Source organism: Carlito syrichta, unplaced genomic scaffold (assembly GCF_000164805.1).
Source record: "Carlito syrichta isolate Samal-C Ts95f unplaced genomic scaffold, Tarsius_syrichta-2.0.1 Scaffold313745, whole genome shotgun sequence".
Lineage (NCBI taxonomy): Eukaryota > Metazoa > Chordata > Mammalia > Primates > Tarsiidae > Carlito > Carlito syrichta.
The window spans coordinates 445,521-464,384 of NW_007257841.1; the positions used below are offsets into that span (position 1 = coordinate 445,521).

At 39.7% G+C, this 18,864-nt stretch overlaps 1 protein-coding gene and 1 pseudogene across 1 annotated transcript in view; one reads left to right on the forward strand and one right to left on the reverse strand.

Moving 5' to 3' along the window:
* Nucleotides 1-13,867, forward strand: part of LOC103273132 — a 25,799-nt pseudogene extending 11,932 nt beyond the window's left edge.
* The window catches only part of ANO10 (anoctamin 10), a 222,129-nt gene that overhangs the window by 76,641 nt on the left and 126,624 nt on the right, over nucleotides 1-18,864 (reverse strand). The gene's annotated exons all lie outside the window — the stretch shown is intronic.

The following is an 18,864-nucleotide window of genomic DNA, read 5'->3' on the forward strand; positions in this document are numbered from 1 at the left end:
GCGCATGCCTATAATTCTGGCTACTTGGAAGGCTGAGGTGGAAGGATTGCCGGAGCCCAGGAGGTCGATGCTGCGGTGGCCGGGAGCGGCCACTGCACTCCAGTCTGGGCAATAGAGTGAGACTCCAACTTGAAAAAAAAAAAAAAGAAATTTAAACTGAGGGCAAAGGTCCAACTGGGGGTAAGAAGCTGAGGTCGGAGGAAGACAGGTTAGTGGAGGAGAGAGGTCAAGGAAATTCGCAGCTATGGCAGTGGAAGGAATGACAGCGGTGTGTGTTAGAGAGAGGTTCTACCGAGACTGATGGTGAGCCAGATCCTTTGCCTCAAGGAATGGGGGTGAGTGACCCAGGTAAGCCAAGCTATGTACTAGAAGTCAGCTAGTCAGCAAGATAAGAGGGCCATCTTCCATCCCACTGATCCTTCTTGGGGCCAGCTAATTTAAATGATCTGAATAGTCAGTTATTTCTTTCTCCTTACACCACCCTGAGAGCTTTCCCCAAAACTGCATTAGGCTAGACTGCATGTTTGATCTTTTCCTCAGGGTTTCTGAGTAGGCTGTGCTTTGAAAATTTCCAAAAATAATCAAACAAACATTGGTCCAAATCTTATTTTCTTTTTTGTATCAGTTGCTGACCCTTGGTCTTGGAGCTCAAAGATGAAAAAAAATATTAAAAAAAAAAAAATTATAATATCCTGTGGCACCTGAGGCAGTATGTACTCTCTAGAGTAATGTGCTCCAGGCACTGGGATTCTAGAGCAAGTTCAAAATGCAAAAGGAACAAATACTTGCGTCAACTCTAACTTATGATTCATGGAGATAAAGAATAGCAAAAAGAATATTTAACATGTTAAAAAAACCATTTAAGTACCTGCTCTATGATGAAATAATTAGTTTCTTTAAATAGAAATTGATGTGCTGCTTTTGCCTACTCCTCAGATAACCTGGACTGGTTCCCTCCCTGGCACTCTGCAGGTCCAGCAGTCACCAACACCTGCAGAGTCATTAAGAGAAAGGAAAAGGACGCTACAAAAATAGACTCTTCAGACAGTGCAGTGTATAATTAATGATGATCTCAACTGTACTTCTGAGTGCCATCTTTTATACAAAATATATATTTCAAAGCTCCAAAATTCTACATTATACTGATGACACTGAGTTTTACTTTGGAGATGATAACAGTCTACTAAACCTGGCCAGTGTCTTCACCTGTGCTCTGGTATAAGCTCTTGCACATGTCCACAAGGTTGTACATCCTTATGCAGCACCACTGGCTTCAGCTGTCCATCACTAGAAGAATGGGTAAGTAAAGTCTGGTATACTCAGAAGGTAGAAATCTAAGCAGTGGTCAGAAGCAATGAGACAGATACAGCCACATAGACAGCACAAACAATATACTGAGTGAAAAAGAATTAGATAGAGATTTAGAGCTCAAAACCATGCTCAGAAACTAAAACACACAACACAATTTAAATAAATGAGTGGGGCCGGGCTCACACCTGTAATCCCAGCACTATGGGAGGCTGAGGTAGGAGAATTGCTTGAGCTCAAGAATGTGAAACCAGACTGGGTTACATAGTGAGATGTGTTTACAAAAAAATCAATAAATGAGCCAGGTATCAGCTGGGCATGGTGGCTCACGCCTATAATCCCAGTACTTTGGATGGTGGAGGTGAGTGGACTGCCTGAGCCCAGGGGTTCAAGACCAGTCTGGGCAACTTGGCAAGACATGTCTCTACAATTAATAAACAAAATTAGCCAGGAATAGTGGTGCATGCCTATAGTCCCAGCTATTCGTGAGGTTGAGAATGAAGCATCTTGAGTCCAGGAGTTTGAGGCTGTGGTAAGCCATGATCACACTACTGCACTCCTGCCTGGGTGACAGAATAAGACTCTTTTTTTTTGAGTTGGAGTCTCACTCTGTCACCTAGACTGGAGTGCAGTGGCCGCTCCCGGCCACCGCAGCCTCGACCTGCTGGGCTCTGGCGATCCTTCCGCCTCCTTCCAAGTAGCTGGAACTACAGGCACGCGCTACCACACCCAGCTCATTTTGATTTATTGTAGAGATGAGGTCTCGCCAAGTTGCCCACGCGGGTTGCGAACCCGCAGGTTCAGGCAATTCACTCACCTCAGCCTCCCAAAGGCGTGGGATTACAGGCTGAGCCACCGAGCCCGGCTCTAGAATAAGACTCTTGAATCAATCAACCAATCAACAAATCACTGCAAGAAAGGTGGAAGGACATACACTAAATGTATCAGCATAGGTACCTGTACAAGAGGAGGGCCGCAGAAGCGGGAATTAATAAAATGCAAAGAAATATGCCTGTGCCATGAAGCAAGGAGTGGATCAACCTAATTTTGTGTACTTGAGGTGATGTGGTCATGGAGGGAAGCGGACAGCAGTGTTCTTATGAATGGAACACAGTTCGTAGGTACAAATTTTTTATAATTGCAGTTTTCTAGTATTTGGTACTTGTAAATCTTGCTCCAGAGTCATCTGTAATGTACCATGACAATGCAAATCAACAGTGGATTACCATTCTATAAACTTGTCATGTTTTGGCACAATCATTTTCTCAATTTATGGATGGTATTTTATAGGATCTAGGATAAGAGTTGCCAAAAGCTAAATTAGCTAATGCTAAATCCAATGAAGAGTAAAGCTTTCATCATGCTTCAAATTAAATTCAGAAGGAAAGTAGATAAAAAGACTCCTATAGTACTCAACTTGACACTGTGATTAATAACTTAGCACATGAAATATCTCTTAGCAGATTACTAACTGTACATATCAGAATTAACCCTGACAGATATAACTTACCGCAAAAATGTGCTCATGTTTCACTTTAGAATAAATGTATAAATATATGTTTTCTATAGGTTCCTAGTTCATCATATGCTTTTTGTTTTCCATCTCTTATTTTTTTCTCTGTTGCTTGGGCTGGAGAGCAGTGGCATGCTCATGGCCACCACAGACTTGACCTACTGGGATCAGGTGATCCTTCTGCCTCAGTCTTCCAAGTAGTTGGAACCACAGGTGCACAAGTTGCTTGTCTCAAACTCAGGTAATCCTCTCACTCTGGCCTCCCATAGTGTTGGCATTACAGGCGTGAGTCACCTTGCTTGGTTGCTTTCCATCTCTTAACTACGAATTACATTCTAAAATCAACTGCAAAGAGGCGGTCAGCACCACTTGAAAATCAAATTAATGAATGTGTTCTGAAGCATTGCTGCTTGAAATGTTCAGTGCTATACGAAGAGCTCTGCAGTGGAGTGCCTGAGGCTTAAGGCACTTATAATCTAATCAACCCAGATGCAAGAGCCCCCTCTACCACCACCCCAAATCCTATTCCTATGGGAGACTGGCATAATCACTTAAATTTCTTCGTCCCCCTTTCATTGAGTGACACTGAGCTCCAGGTAACAAAGACAGGAGATAAACAAACACTGGAAGGAGGATTAGAACCCTCAACTTGTTTCCAGATTATTACCTACAAAAGGGGACACGACAACATAACCCCAGTGTGCTATATATGATCTTTGTTATTTGTAAAAGATAAATATTAAAACTCTGGAGACCAGTTCTAAATGCTGATGCCGGAGTCCTGGCCTGGAGACCACTTACAATGGAGACCATTGTGCAACGAGATCTTTATAGCACCTTGCAGACATATCTCCTTAAATAGCTAAGATAGATACTCTGTATTAAAATATGTTCTAAGGAGAAGTTTAACAAAGATTTCAGGATACCTGTTTTTTCCTTTTTGGAAGGATGTTCTTAGTGCAAGACAATGTAGCCCTGCAAAGTTTTTGAATTTAAGCTGAAATAATTTGATTTGTTTCACAAGATTCTTCCTCATCCTCCTTTTACTTATTATAACAATGTGATCTTTAACTCTTCTAATTTTAACTGCAACCGCAATACTGGTGTCAGACTGAGATATGCACAAACCAAGTTGTAAGGAAAATTAAAAGAAAATACAGAAGAATTTAGAGTTTTCCTGCCAATTTGTAGCTATGAAACTACACAGGAAAACACTGACACTTAGCTTTCATCACAGTGATGAAGTTCTCAGCACTGAGCATAAGTATTCTTTGATGGGGCCTGAGGATGAATAATGCAAGCATTCTAGGTCACATTTTAAGTTTTAACCACAAAGTCCTTCAATCCACAAGCTGTTTTTGTTTCATAGAAAAGTTAACAACTTTCCTGCTCTGGCCACTATGTCTAATAATTTTGAGAGGTGTGTTCTCGGACGTTTAAACAATAGCTATAGGCACTATGCTGGCCGATTAGGTGATTCTTAAGAATTTCACACAGTGGTCTATTCTACAAGTTCGTTCCATAATTTCTACAATTGATTCAGTGCTGGCACATAGGCTCTTGGGAAATGCTAAAAGGATGGATGAAGAAACCATCTCTGGCCCAAAACACTTTTCTGTAGCAAAAGAAGCCTTGGAAGAATGGACAGCTCCTGTGCAGGAGTCAAACAAAGTGGCAGAGCACATGAGGGTGCAAAGGCTGCACACAGCATGTGCCTAGGAGTAGAGAAAAAAGGAATGAACTTTTGGGCTTTCAGGAGCTCACACAAACTGAATACAAATCAAGTTTTGCAAAGCTCCCAAAGCAGCTTATGTGCCAACTACTGTAATGAATGTATCCAGGCTTCAAACTGAGCCATCTCAGCAGGTCAGACTGCGGTGGTGGTACTCAAATCTCTTCCCTAAACCCCTAAACCTACATCAAACAGTCTTTTTTCATGATTTGCCTTCCTGACAATTCTTACAGGTTTATACTGATTTCATCTCCTATTGATTTGATTACTTAATAGGACTTAAAGGCATGTGACCATTCAGGGACCTCTCACTACTCTCTTTTATAATATTCGAGGCCCTGTTAAGATTGTTGTTTCATTTCCTGTGCTGTTACGAGTGAAAACTTTGAAGGTTTCTGGAAGTGCCAAGAACCAACACTTTTATCTTCAGAACCAACACTTTAAATAAGAGATGCACAAAGGTCAGAAGATAGGTATCACAGTCAAAGGCTTCCTCTTCAGAACACCTTCTAAGGATGCACACGGCCTTGGGCTTCCAATTATTCCATAAACATATTTCTGTGCTCAGTATTTAATCTTTTTCTAATGACTATAGAACTTAAAAGGTTTTGTAGGGGCTGGGCATGGTGGCTCAGTCTGTAATCCCAGCACTTTGGGAGGCTGAGGCAAGAGGATTGCCTGAGCCTGAGGGTTTAAGACCAGCCTGGGCAACTTGGTAAGACCTCGTCTCTACAATAAATCACAAAAATTAGCCAGGCATGGTGGCATACATTTGTAGTTCCAGCTACTTGGAAGGCTAAGACAGAAGGATTGCCTAAGTCCACTAAGTCAAGGCTGCGGTGGCTTTGAGCATGCCACTGCACTCCAGCCTGGGCGACAGAGTAGAGTTGACTCCAACTCAAAAAAAAAAAAAAAAAAAAAGGTTTTGTAGGAGTTCACATGTCTGTTTATATATTTAAGTCCACATATAAGCTTCTATACATGTGTAAATATATGTATTTATACACATATATTAAACATAATTCAGCTCTTCCCTAGATAGATTATGAGGCAAATAACTTGGTTGTCTGCTTTTGTGATGGCTAGGGCCACCTGGAAACATTCCTAGACACACTGTGGGTCATTAGTCAACGTGAGGCCTAACAAATGCAAAATACTACAGAGTTTAAGAGAAATATCAACAATTGCAACTGTATTTTTAAAATTACACTCTAGTTTACAGCAGCTCTATTCATAATTGACAAAACTGGAAGCAACCAGAATGTCTTTCAGTAGGTGAATGGATAAGTAAACTGTGGTACATCAATACAATGGCATATTACTCTGTAATAAGAAAAAATGAGCTATCAAACCATTAAAAGACATGGAGAAATTTTAAACAGAGGTTAAGGAAAAGAAGAAAGTCTGAAAAGACTATATACTGTATGATTCCAACATTCTGGAATATGTAAAACAACATAGAGTGAAAAGATCAGTGGTGGTCAGAAACTTGAGGAAAAGGAGGAAGGGCAAGATAACTAGGTAAACCACAAATTTTCAAATATAAAACTATTCTGTGTGATACTATATTGATGAATATGTGATTTACGTTTCTCAAAACTCACAGAATATACAGTACAAAAAGTAAAACCAAATGTAAACTATTGACCTTATCGGGAACAGCAGGGAAGGGAAGGGAGGTGGGATTAATGGTAGTTGATATCTGTCTGGGGATGGGGGGGCACACCTCATCAACAAGGGTACCTGCACAATACATATTTGTATACCTAACCCTTAACTGTATCCCAAGATTTTAAAATAAAAAATATGTTAAAAAAAACTCCAAAACTATTGACCTTATTATATATCAAAATTGTTTTGTCAGTTGTAATAAATGCACCGCATTAGTGTAAGATGCTAGGTAGAAGCTGTCTGGGGGAGTAGGGGATATATGGATAACTCTACTCTCTGTGTAAATTTTCTTTAAAATGAAGACTGCTCTAAAAAATAAAGCTTATTAATTAAAAATTACATTGTAAATCAAGATAGAAGGGTTTCTAATGTTACATCTTTAAACAGACATATTCTGATTATAAAATAATTTTCCATTATCCTCCCTTATATAATACTGCTGTAATGACCCAAAAAGTATTCAGAAAATACTTTCTCCTAGTTGAAAACCTACCTACAGAAAAACATCAAACATTCAACCCCAGCTTGAACTAACAGTAAAAGTATATCCAATCTAAAAAGAAATATTAAGAAAAGATATTGAGTATAAATAAAGCACTTGTTTTTTTCCTTACTTGTCATAAGATGTCTCATACTTGGGAGAAGAAAAAGTTTTACAACTCTTAAATTCTATGCTTAGGAAATGGTATATTCCTTACAAGTCTAGATTTTCTCCTGATCTGAAACCACATCATGTCCCTCCACTGTAAAGAATGAGTGTTCAGGGCCTCTCCGTGAACATCAAGGGTATTAAATTACACATTGCTACCAGTTTTTCTGATTACATTTCTATATATGATACACTTCTATAAGTACTCCCATATTCTGATAAAATTGCAAACTTCCAGACATGACTTCCAATAAAATATAGGGACAGAGGACTCAGTTAAAAAAAAAAAAGAAAGAAAAATAAACCTAGTCAGGTGTAGTGATATGTGTTCAGGGTCTCTGAGTAAACATCAGGGTTATTAAATTACACATTGTTACCAGTTTTTCTGATTATACTCCTAAATATAACACACTTCTATGGGTATTCCCATATCTGATAAAATCCCAAACTTCTAGACATAACTTGCAATAAAATATAGAGACAGAGGAGTCAGTTAAAAAAATAGAAAGAGAAAGAAAGAAAGAAAGAAAGAAAGAAAGAAAGAGGGAAAGGGAAAGGGAAAGGAAAGGAAAATAAAGCTAGTCAAGTATAGTGATGTGCTAGCTACATTGGAGGCTGAGGAAGGAGGATCACTTGTGTCTTAAGGCTAAAGTGAATCAAGACTGCACCACTGCACTCCAGCCTGAATGACAGAGCAAGACACTGCCTATAAACAAACAAACAAACAAAGCAAAACACCATAGGAAATAATCGTATCCACATTATTGAACAGTCTGCAGGAAAACTGACTCCAAAAATCAATGTCATGGTTACTACATCAAAGAAGATATGCAGATGACAAATACATACATTAAAAGATGTTCAATATTGTTAGCATTAGAGACATACAAATAGAAATACCACAACACATTCATTAGAAAGCTAAAATTAAAAAACTGACAATACCACGTGCTGACAAGGATGCAAAGTAACCGGAACTCTCATACACAGCTGGTAGAAATACAAATGGCACAGTTACTACGGTAAAAAACTGGCAGTTTTTTACAATGTCAAATATTCCCTTACCATGTAACTCAACAATCCCACTCCTACATGTTTACCCAAGTAAAATGAAAACCTATATTCACACAAAAACCTGTGGGCAAATGTTTATAGCAGCTCTTGTCAAAAATCTCAAAGACTGGAAATAATCAAAATATCCCTCTTCTACAAACAGGTAGACAAGTCATGAAATGTTCACATTGTGATTATGTACCATTGTACATATTCAGCAACAAAAAAGAAAAAACTATTGATAAACACAGTAAAAAAAAATTAATGACCCTTGAATGCATTATACTCAGTAAAGAAAACAGACTCAAAAGACTACACACCATATGATTCCACTTATATGATATTCCAGAAAGGGCGAAACTATAGGCAAGGAGAAGAGATCAGTAGTTAAGGGTAGAGAGAGGGTTTGACTACAGAAAGTTAGCATGAGGGAATTTGGGGAAGGACGATGGAATTGTTCTGTTTCTTGATAGTGATGGTCATTATATGAACTTACACATGTCAAAACACATATACCTTTACACCAAAAAGTGTGAATTTTCCTGTATGTAAATTTTTTAAAAACTTTAAGTGAAAAAAAAGTAACTGATATGGGGGAAGAAAGGTGATGGGACTGTGCAAGTTTAAAAGAGACCAAAGAGGCATAAAAACCAAATGCAATGAATTTTGACTGGCTCTTCCCAGGGCAGAAAAATAGCTATTTAAAAAGATATATTGGGGGACAACTGGGGAAAAGTGACTCTTGACCAGATGTAAGAGGTTATTATGAAATTGTTGTTACTTTTCATAGTGTGAATAATGGCAATGTGGTTAAATAAGAGAATATCCTTTCCCAGGAGATATCTGCTGAAATATTTAGTTAATTTGCCTTGATGTCCGTACCTTACTTTCAAGAGGTTCATAAACAAAAGGTGTGTGTATGGTTACGTACATACACACAGATGAAGCAAATATGGCAAAATTATAAATTGAATAAACTGTAGAATATTGGTTAAGGGTATACAGTTGTTTGCTGAACTACTGTTTTAGCATTTCTGTATACTTGAAGTTTTCAAAATAAAAAGCTGGAAAAATCATTTACAAAACTGATCTTCGCAAACTAGTGTGTTAATCACTTACAAAACTGATCTTAGCAAACAAGTGTGTTGCAAAATCCTCTCTGCAGGGTTTTTATTTCAAAATGCCTTTTAATAGCTGTTTTACCACTAGAAAGGACCCAGTAAAAATTCTCTTTTAAACTTGATCAGTGCCCAATGTCAGTCTCTCATAATTCGATGCCTGCTTTGCCAGCCTGGTCTCATGCTCAGCCTTATCCATTCTCTCCTCTTGAATGCTACATGCCACATCCTTCTTCACTGCTATGCCACTACCATACCGCTCTGCCCACTCCCCTTCCCTGCCTAGATAAAGTTGGTCTGGATGCTCTGAGCCCCACAGACATAGTCAGGGCCTCACCACTTCTGGGCTGTCATGGTGCTACATGTATCTCTACCTCCCTTTCATGCCACTGTAGTCAACGGTTGACTTTTCTGATGTGCCAACTTCCCAGAGTGGCAGGAGAGAAATCCCATTCATTCATCTATCCCTGAGTACAAAATACAATGCCTGAATATACGGAAGAAAATTATTGATTTAGCTCACAATGTCTTAATCTCAGCACTACTGATATTTTGGATTGGAAAATTTTGGGTTGTGGGGAGCTGTCCTGGGCATTTTAGGATGTTTAACAGTACTTAAACATTGGCTGAATAAACGAATGAATGATCCTGAGCTATTCCTATACAAATGGCAAATATTTGAGGGCAGCAGGGAGAGGCTACACAAAGAAAATTACAATTTCTGAAGACGGAGAGTTCTGGAATCAGTGACAGAAGACAGTGATGACAGGGAGAGTGCAGCCCAAGTGACATGCATATTGACACAACACATTTGGGCTGAAGAGATCAAAGCAAACACACACAAACCTTTCCTCCCGGCCAGTTTGTACACACAGTTTTGAAAAAGCCAAAAGGGTATTTTCATATTGTATGTTACTGAAAGTGTGTAAAACACAGACCTTTTTGGTCTTGGTATACAGCTAGTTCCAGCAAAGGTAAAAAGATTAGTATTGACTTCCATCTAGGACATAAAAAGATGGATTAATAAGTGGTTGTACCACTTGCTGCAAATTTGGGCTCTTTTTTTCCAATTTCTCTTTTTTTCATACTAGAAGACTGTCAACTCATAACAGAAAGCCAACAGGCTCAGAGAACTCCATCAGACTTGATTATCAAAACCAATGTGTTGTTCCTCCAAGTTGATAAAACACTCAGAAAATGAGGGGTTTTTCTCACCGGCAGCTGAGCTTCTTTGTGGACAATACACTAAAGCAACCTCTCCTTGATTACATTTTTGATTTGTAAACACTTTTCATTGGCTAAACCAAAGTTTTCATTAACAGACATATTGCGGCAACTCCCTTGGGTCCCCTCCCACAGTCTTTCTGTCCTCTCAATAAATCCTGCTTTTAAAAAACAAACAAAATATATTCACTGATGTTGGTTCTCCATAATAAATTTGTATTTTAAAACAGCCCTTTGATGCTAAATTCAGATAAAACAAACACTGGTTAAAAAGAATGAATATCGACCAGGCTTGACGGCTCAGCCTGTAATTCCAGCGCTTTGGCGAGGTGAGTGGATTGCCTGAGTCCGTGGGTTCGAGATCCACCCGGGCAACTTGGCAAGACCTCATCTCTACAATAAATGAAAAACTAGCCGGGCCTGTAGCTCCAGTTACTTGGAAGGCTGAGGTGGAAGGATCACCAGAACTAAACAGGTTGAGGCTGCAGTGGCTGAGAGTGTGCCACTGCACTCCAGTCTGGGTGACGGAGTGAGACTCCAACTCAAAAAAAAAGAAGAAAAAAAAGAATGAATATATATAAATAAATATCGACTATAATAAATCAATATTTAAAAATATGATCCTTTAGAGGTGTTTTAGAAGGAATACACTAATTTGATTTTTATGTTTATTTTCATTTAAGGTCATGACAGATTCAAGAAATGTTATCAGTTGCCACCACCTACCCTTGCCTCTGGTGCACGTTAAAGATCTAAAGTCATTACTGACTCCAAGTACTTCATAACCAATAAAAAAGGAGAAATCTTTGAATTAAAAGCTGAATTCAATAATGAAAAGAAAGAAAAGAGGAAGGAGCTCTGAAGAAAGTGATTGTGGCTATGACCATGGGGAAAGATCTTAGCTCAGGTAGTGAACTGCTGCAGACTGACAACCTGGAGTTAAAGAAGCTCGTGTATCTCTACTTGATGAACTACACCAAGAGTCAGCCAGACCCGGCCATCATGGCTGTCAACAGTTTTGTGAAGGACTGGGAGGATCCAAATCCTCTGATTCGGGCGTTGACAGTCAGAACCATGGGGTGTATCTGGATGGACAAAATTACAAAACATCTGTGAGACCCTGCGCAAGTGCTTGAAGGATGAAGATCCCTATGTACAGAAAACAGCAGTGGTCTGTGTGGCAAAACTCCATAATATCAGTGCCCAGATGGTGGAAGACCAGGGATTTCTAGATTCTCTACAGGATCTCATAGTGGACTCAAATCCAGTGGTGGTGGCTAATGCTGTAGCAGCATTATCCTGAAATCAGTGAGTCACACCCGAACAACAATTTACATGATCTGAATCCATAGAACATTAATAAGCTGCTGACAGCCCTGAGTGAATGCATTGAATGGGGCCATATTTTCATCCTGAACTGCTTGTCTAATTATAACCCTAAAGATGACCAGGAGGCTAAGAGCATCTGTGAGCGGGTAACTCCTCAGTTGGCCCATGCCAGCTCAGCAGTGGTGCTTTCAGCAGTTAAAGTCCTAATGAAATTTCTAGAGTTGTTACTCAAGGACTCTGACTACCACAATATGCTACAGAAGAAGTCAGCTCCTCTACTTGTCACTTGGCTCTCTGGGAGTCAGAAGTTCAGTATATTGCCCTGAGAAACATCAACCTAATTTTCCATATAAGGCCTGAGATCTTGAAGCAGGAAATCAAAGTCTTCTTTGTGATGTACAATGCTCCCATTTATGCTAAACTAGAGAAGTTGGACATCATGATTAATTTGCATCTCAAGCCAACATTGCTCAGGTTCTGGCAGAACTGAAGGAATATGCCACAGAGGTGGATGTTGACTGTTCGCAAGGCTGTGTGGGCCACTGGACAGTGTGCCATCAAGGTGGAACAATTTACAGAGCACTGTGTAAGCACATTGCTTGATCTAGTCTAGCACATTGCTTAATCTAATAAATTATGTGGTTCAAGAAGCAACTGTTATCATCAGGGACATCTTCCAGAAATACCCAAACAAGTATGAATGTACCATTGCCACTCTCACTCCAAGTTGTGAGAACTTGGACTCACTGGATGAGCCAGATGCTCGAGCACCTACGAATTGAATTGTGAAAGAATATGCTGAAAGAATTGACAATGTAGATGAGTTACTACAGAGCTTCCTGGAAGGTTTTCATGAGGAAAGCACGTAGGTGCAGTTCACTCTGCTTACTGCCATAGCGAAGTTGTTTCTCAAGAAACCACCAGAAACACAGGAGCTGATCCGGCAGGTCTTGAGTTTGGCTACACAGGATTTTGATAATCCTGACCTTTGAGACTGGGACTAGATTTGCTGGTGCCTTCTCTCAACTGACCCTGTCACGGCCAAAAAAGTATTCTTGTCTGAGAAGCCACTAATCTCTGAGGAAACAGACCTTATTGAGCCAACTCTGCTGAATGAGCTAATCTACCACATTGGTTCTTTGGTCTCTGTGTATCATAAGCCTCCCAATGCTTTTGTGGAAGGTCATAGAATCCATTGCAAACACTTGCCAATTCATCATGGGAGCTGACAGCCCTGTTGGCATCACCACTACAAACAACCTGGAACAACCTCAGATTATCCCCTCTCAAGGGATCTTCTAGGAGATCATTTAAATCTTGACCATGGTCCTTCAGTCAATTTGCCACAGGTATCCTCCATGCAGAGGGAAGCAATGGATCTCTTGGGAGGAAGAATAGATAATCTTCTTGGCAGTGACCTTGGTGGGGGCATTGGAGGAAGTCCAGCAGTGGGAGAATCCTTCATCCCATCATCTGTGCCTGCAACCTTTGCTCCTTCACTTACACTTGCTATGGTCAGTAGTGGTCTAAATGACCTGTGAACTCTCCACAGGAATAGGCAGGGTACCCAGTGGATATGTGGTTCCTAAGGCTCTGTGGTACCTACAGTAAAGACTACAGGGTTGGAAATTTCAGGAACACCTACTCACTGTCAAGGGCACATCTAAATGGAAATGAACTTCACTAAAAAAGTTCTGTAGCACACAACAGATTTTGCAAATCAATTTAACAAGAATAGCTTTGTTGTCATCCCCAGCACTCCTCAGGCCTCCATACACCACTGATGCCAAACCAGAGCATTGATATCTCCCTGCATCTCATCATTTTGGGCTCAGTCATGAAGATGGAGCCTCTGAATAACCTGCAGATGGCTGTGAAAAACAATATTGATGTCTTCTACTTTAGCTGCCTCATCCCACTCAATATGCTTTTTGTAGAAGACGGCAAAATGGAGCGCCAGGTCTTCCTGGAGACATGGAAGAATATTCCCAATGAAAATGAATTTCAGTTTCTAGATTGAGGAATGTCATTTAAATGCTGACATTGTTTCCAGCAAGTTACAGAACAACAATGTGTATACTATTGCCAAGAGGAATGCAGATGGACAGGATATGCTGTACCACTCCTTGAAGTTCACTAATGGCATTTGGATTTTGGCGGAGTTATGTATCCAGTCAGGAAACCCCAATTATACACTGTTACTGAAGTACAGAGTTCCTGAAGTCTCTTAATACATCTATCTGATCTACAACAGCATTTTGAAAAACTAATAGACTTGTCCAGTACCCTGCAATCACCAAGTGATCAGTGCAAGCCAAGAACTTTTAACTGGAAGAAATTGTACTGCTGTGTAGAATCTGAACCCAAACATACTGAGGCCACCCACCAAGGCAGTGACCAGTCTAACCTGTGCTAATGTTAGGGCACAACCTGTTGGACAGTTTTAGTTTCCTGTAAACATTTGTAACCACTGCTTCAATCACCTCCCACCTTTTGCCATCTGCTGCTGCTATCTGTCCTTATTTGTGAGCTTCTCCATGCTGGGCCAATGGCCAGCTTTTCCCACACCCTCTTTTAAGTGCAGTTTGATATTTTGTATTCGGGAGCTCATTTCAAAAGCAGAAAATGACAACAAATATTAAAGCCAGGAAAAATGTCACTGAAAAAAAAAAAAGAAATGCTGTTGTCATGCAACAAAACAGATGAGCTCCAAAATCCTTCTAAGTACCCGATCTAATCAAGAGGGAGGTTTAAAGCTCGGTTTTATTATCATCAATTATTTTGTAGAATTTTTTTTGTCCTTTGGTTTTTAACTAGACATAATTATTTAAATATGTGGCCACTATAGAGGATAAGAAGAAGCACATAAAAGAAAAAGAAATTACCCAAATCTTAGTAGGCAGAGAAAACTACTGATGTTAACATTTGAATTACATCTATCCAGGGTATTTCGAATTAAAAAAATATATATGGTTAGGCTCGATGGCTCAGCCTGTTATCCCAGCCCTTTGGGAGGCTGAGGTGAGTGGACTGCCTGAACCTGCCGGTTTGACACCAGCCTGGACAACTTGGTGAGACCTCGTCTCTACAATAAATTTAAAAAATTAGCCAGGTGTGGTAGTGTGCACTGTAGTTCCAGTTACTTGGAAGGCTGAGGCGGAAGGATCGCTGGAACCCAGCAGGTCAGCGATGGGGTGACCATGAGCATGCTACTGCACTCCAGCCTGTGTGACGGAGTGAGACTCCAACTCAAAAAAAAAAAGTGTGTGTGTGTGTGTGTGTGTGTATATATATATAAAAACATATGCATGTATAAGTTTTTCAGTTAGCATTACATCATGGCTGTCTTTCCAATGATTAGCACTTAAATACAGTTTTATGTTTACAGTGGCAAGGCAAACTGTCATAAGGATGGGCCAACATTTAATCAATTGTCTAATGTTTGAAACATACTCCTCTGCAGTCATAAATCTTACATATAACATTAGTATAAGAACTTGTGAGTCTTTCTTCTCTTTGCGTTTCTTCCTTTGTAGTCATTCTTGTACTCAAGGTCTCCCCACCCAAAGATCAGATAAACATTCACCTATAATTCTTTCTAGTATTTGGGAACTTAAGTTTTTATATTTATACATTTAATTTTCCTGAATTTAATTTCAGTGCATACTTTATTTTTTATATTTTTTTATTTCTTATTTTTGAGTTGGAGTCTCACTCTGTCGCCCAGGCTGGAGTGCATTGGCCACTCCCAGCCACTGCAGCTTCGACCTGCTGGGCTCCGGCAATCCTTCCGCCTCAGCCTTCCAATTGGCTGGAACTACAGGCGCATGCTATCACACCCGGCTATTTTTTTTTATTTATTGTAGAGATGAGGTCTTGTCAAATTGCCCAGGCGGGTCTCAAACCCGCGGGTTCAGGCAAGTCACTCACCTCGGCCTCCCAAAGCACGGGATTACAGGCTGAGCCATTAATCCACAATGCCTTGCCATTTGTCCTAACACCATTTAATAGTCAAGTCATCATTTTTCCACTGACAGGAAATGTCTACCATAATATATACCAAATTTGTATATATTTATACATTTGATAGTTTATGGACTTTGTGATCTGTTCTACTCATATATTTATTCTGGAGCCAATACCATACTTTTTCAGTTACTGTAGCTTTGTAACAAATGATAGGGCAAATCCCCATCACTATATTATTTTCTTCAAATATGTTCATAATTATCTCATAATTATTCTACCTGATTTACTTCAGAATCATGTATCTTTACAGAATGTTTACTCATTATTGTTATTTTATAATGTTAACTGGTTTTCTCTGGGTATTAAGCTTAAGTGGTCTTTTTTTTTTTTTTCTATTAGCTTTTCTACTTTTCTCCTATAATTACCATGTACTTAATCAGGTCTAATTCAAAACTAAAGGGAAACAAAAGAAAAGTCCATAAAATAATTGCGGTAGATCCAAAGGTCTGCCCCCAGGCTTTCTATTTCTTGTGGTGATATCCTTGTACCTAGTCTCTGAATGTTATTGAATTCTAGAACAGAAAAGGTCCCTCCCTGCTTCTCCTAGGCCTACTTTTTTTTTTTTTTTTTGAGAAAGCAGGATTTTTTGAGAGGACAAGAAAGCCCCCAGAGTGGGAAGGGACCCACAGGGGTTGCCCTCCTAGGCCTGCTTTTGATCTCCAATTAGCAGAGTTTGTAGTAATCTAATACTAGTTATATTTAATTCTTATATACCAGTTTCCTTAGAAAGGAAGTCATGGATTGGTTCTTGGTGTTCTCCTGAAGTTGGTCTGTCCTTTCTTCTTTCACATGTTATATCAGATAAAAAGTCCTCAAGACCTGTAGAATGCTTTGGACACCACTTCTCTAACATTTCCCTGTTTTCTCTTTACTTTTCTATGTATTTGTTTGATGGAATTTTCTCCTTATTTTCCTTTTTCTTTGTAATTTTTGTTGACTTATTCCCTTACTTCACCATCTTCTCAGGAAATCTGAAATTAGACCACTTTGTGAAACTTTGTATGAGCAAGCTGTACCATTAATAAACATTAAATAATGAGATAATCTAACTGTTAAAAAAGAGAAATCTATCTCTAAACTCATAGATGACCATAGTACTGAAAGAAGAAAGAAAACATGGCAAACCTTCTTGCTGATCGATAAGCAATTTGCTGATGAAAAAATCATTTCCTTGCTCTACTCAACAGAGGCAGATCTCCATAGTGGAGAGATTTCTGGGCCTTCCCCAGAGAGAAGCCAAGGGCTTACAATATCCAATTGACTGAACAATCTACAAAAAAAATAGTCTCTTTGGAAAGATTTCCTACCCCCAGAGCTACTGGGTATACCCTGAAAGGTGAGCTAAAATTGTTACCCAACTATTTATCTAATCTGCAGGATGCGTATATTCCCCTCGGGTTGGGCACATATAATATTTTTTTCTTTTAGCATGAATAAATTTTTTCTTATTTGAGAAAGTAGGGTGTACTCATGGGTAAAAAAAAAAAAAGACAAAGAGTACAATGAAAAGGTACTCCATCCATTCCTGCCCTGCCGCCCTCTCCCATTCTACGTGCTCCCCCTGGAGACAAGCCCTGTCATGTATCTATTAGTTTACAAATAGAGAAATTCTTCATTATCCTTCAAATTAAAACTGATCAGCATATTATATGACATTGAGGAGATACAGTATTGTAAACTGCTAAGAATACTAACTAATATCAAAAGTGTTGCATTAGATAACTTTTATGCAGATATATAAAAATATGTGCTACTTTTTCCTTTAAATTTATGAATATGAAGACAATTTGTGAATTATTTAGTCAACAAGCATTTATTGGCACCGTTCTAAGTAAGACAGAAAATGAAGCAAGACACAATCCACCCACTATGATCCCCCGTTTCATTTTATTAAGATAATTGTTAAGAACAGCTGACAGTTATATTTTAAGTGCAAAATCAAAATATCATCACACAAAAGTCATTTGTGAATCAAACGGAACAACCTCAACACAGATCCAAGAGGAAATGCTTCCTAGAATCCTGGAACTTAGCACTGTACTAGTGGTTAGCTCAGAGCAGGAGGGAATGGTCTGAAGACAAGCCACCCCCTCATCTTATATGTCCTTACGCCATCTGTACTGTGTAAGGTGTGATCATGTACAATAGCATCAAGGAAGATGTGGTGGTGACATTGCTTTCCTGTTTGGACACAGCATAATCTTATTGCTGAAGGTGCCTGTTGTTCATTATGGGCAGAAAGTATCACTTACAATAGGGCAGACCAGCTTGAATTTGGCGGAGGACAGCCAACCTGCACACCAGAGGCACACATAGTGAGTGAGGGTGTAATGTCTGAAAGTTATCTCTCCATGGCCAGTCTCTGGGGAAGTAGTCCTGCTTTTTCAGTTCACATTTACTAGGGTGCTTACCTTGTGCCACACCTTCCTCTAAGTGCTTTCCGTACATTTACTCATTTAATATTCACAATAGCTCTATGAGGTAGGAACTACATTTATTCCCACTTGATAGATGAGAAATCTGAGAATCAGAGAGGTTAAATACCCTGGCCAAGGTCACAGAGCTAGTGCGCTGCCTATGATGCCACACAGAGTGAGATTCTGAGAATGGGAGTAGAAGTTAGTCAGGAAGTCATGCCTTAAAAGTTCTTGTTAAAGCTGCCTCTTCTAGTTGGGCTTGGTGGCTCAGTCTGTAATCCTGCACTTTGAGAGGCTGAGGTGAGTGGATTGCCTGAGCCTGTGGGTTTGAGACCCGCCTGGGCAACTTAGCGAGACCTCATCTCTACAATAAATCAAAAAATTAGCCAGACGTGGCAGCACATGCCTGTAGTTCCAGCTACTTGGAAGGCTGAGGCGGAAGGATCACCTGAGCCCAGCAGGTCGACAGGGTGGCCGGGAGCGTGCCACTGCACTCCAGTCTGGGTGACAGAGTGAGACTCCAACTCAAAAAAACAAAGCTGCCTCTTTTGTGAAATATGGTAACGCTGAAATCAACAACCTAAAAAACAGCATCAGGCACCATTCACTGAGCCCTCACCACTGTGCTTCATGTTTTACAAATGAAGACCCAATCCTAACAATCCCTTTAAATTAGGCATTTTAAGACCACATTTTACAAATTAGGAAATTAAGATTTAGAAAAGTAACTTTCCAGCTGGGCTCGGTGGATCAGCCTGTAATCCCATGCCTTTGGGAGGCTGAGGTGAGTGGATTGCCTGAGCCCGCAGGTTTGAGACCCA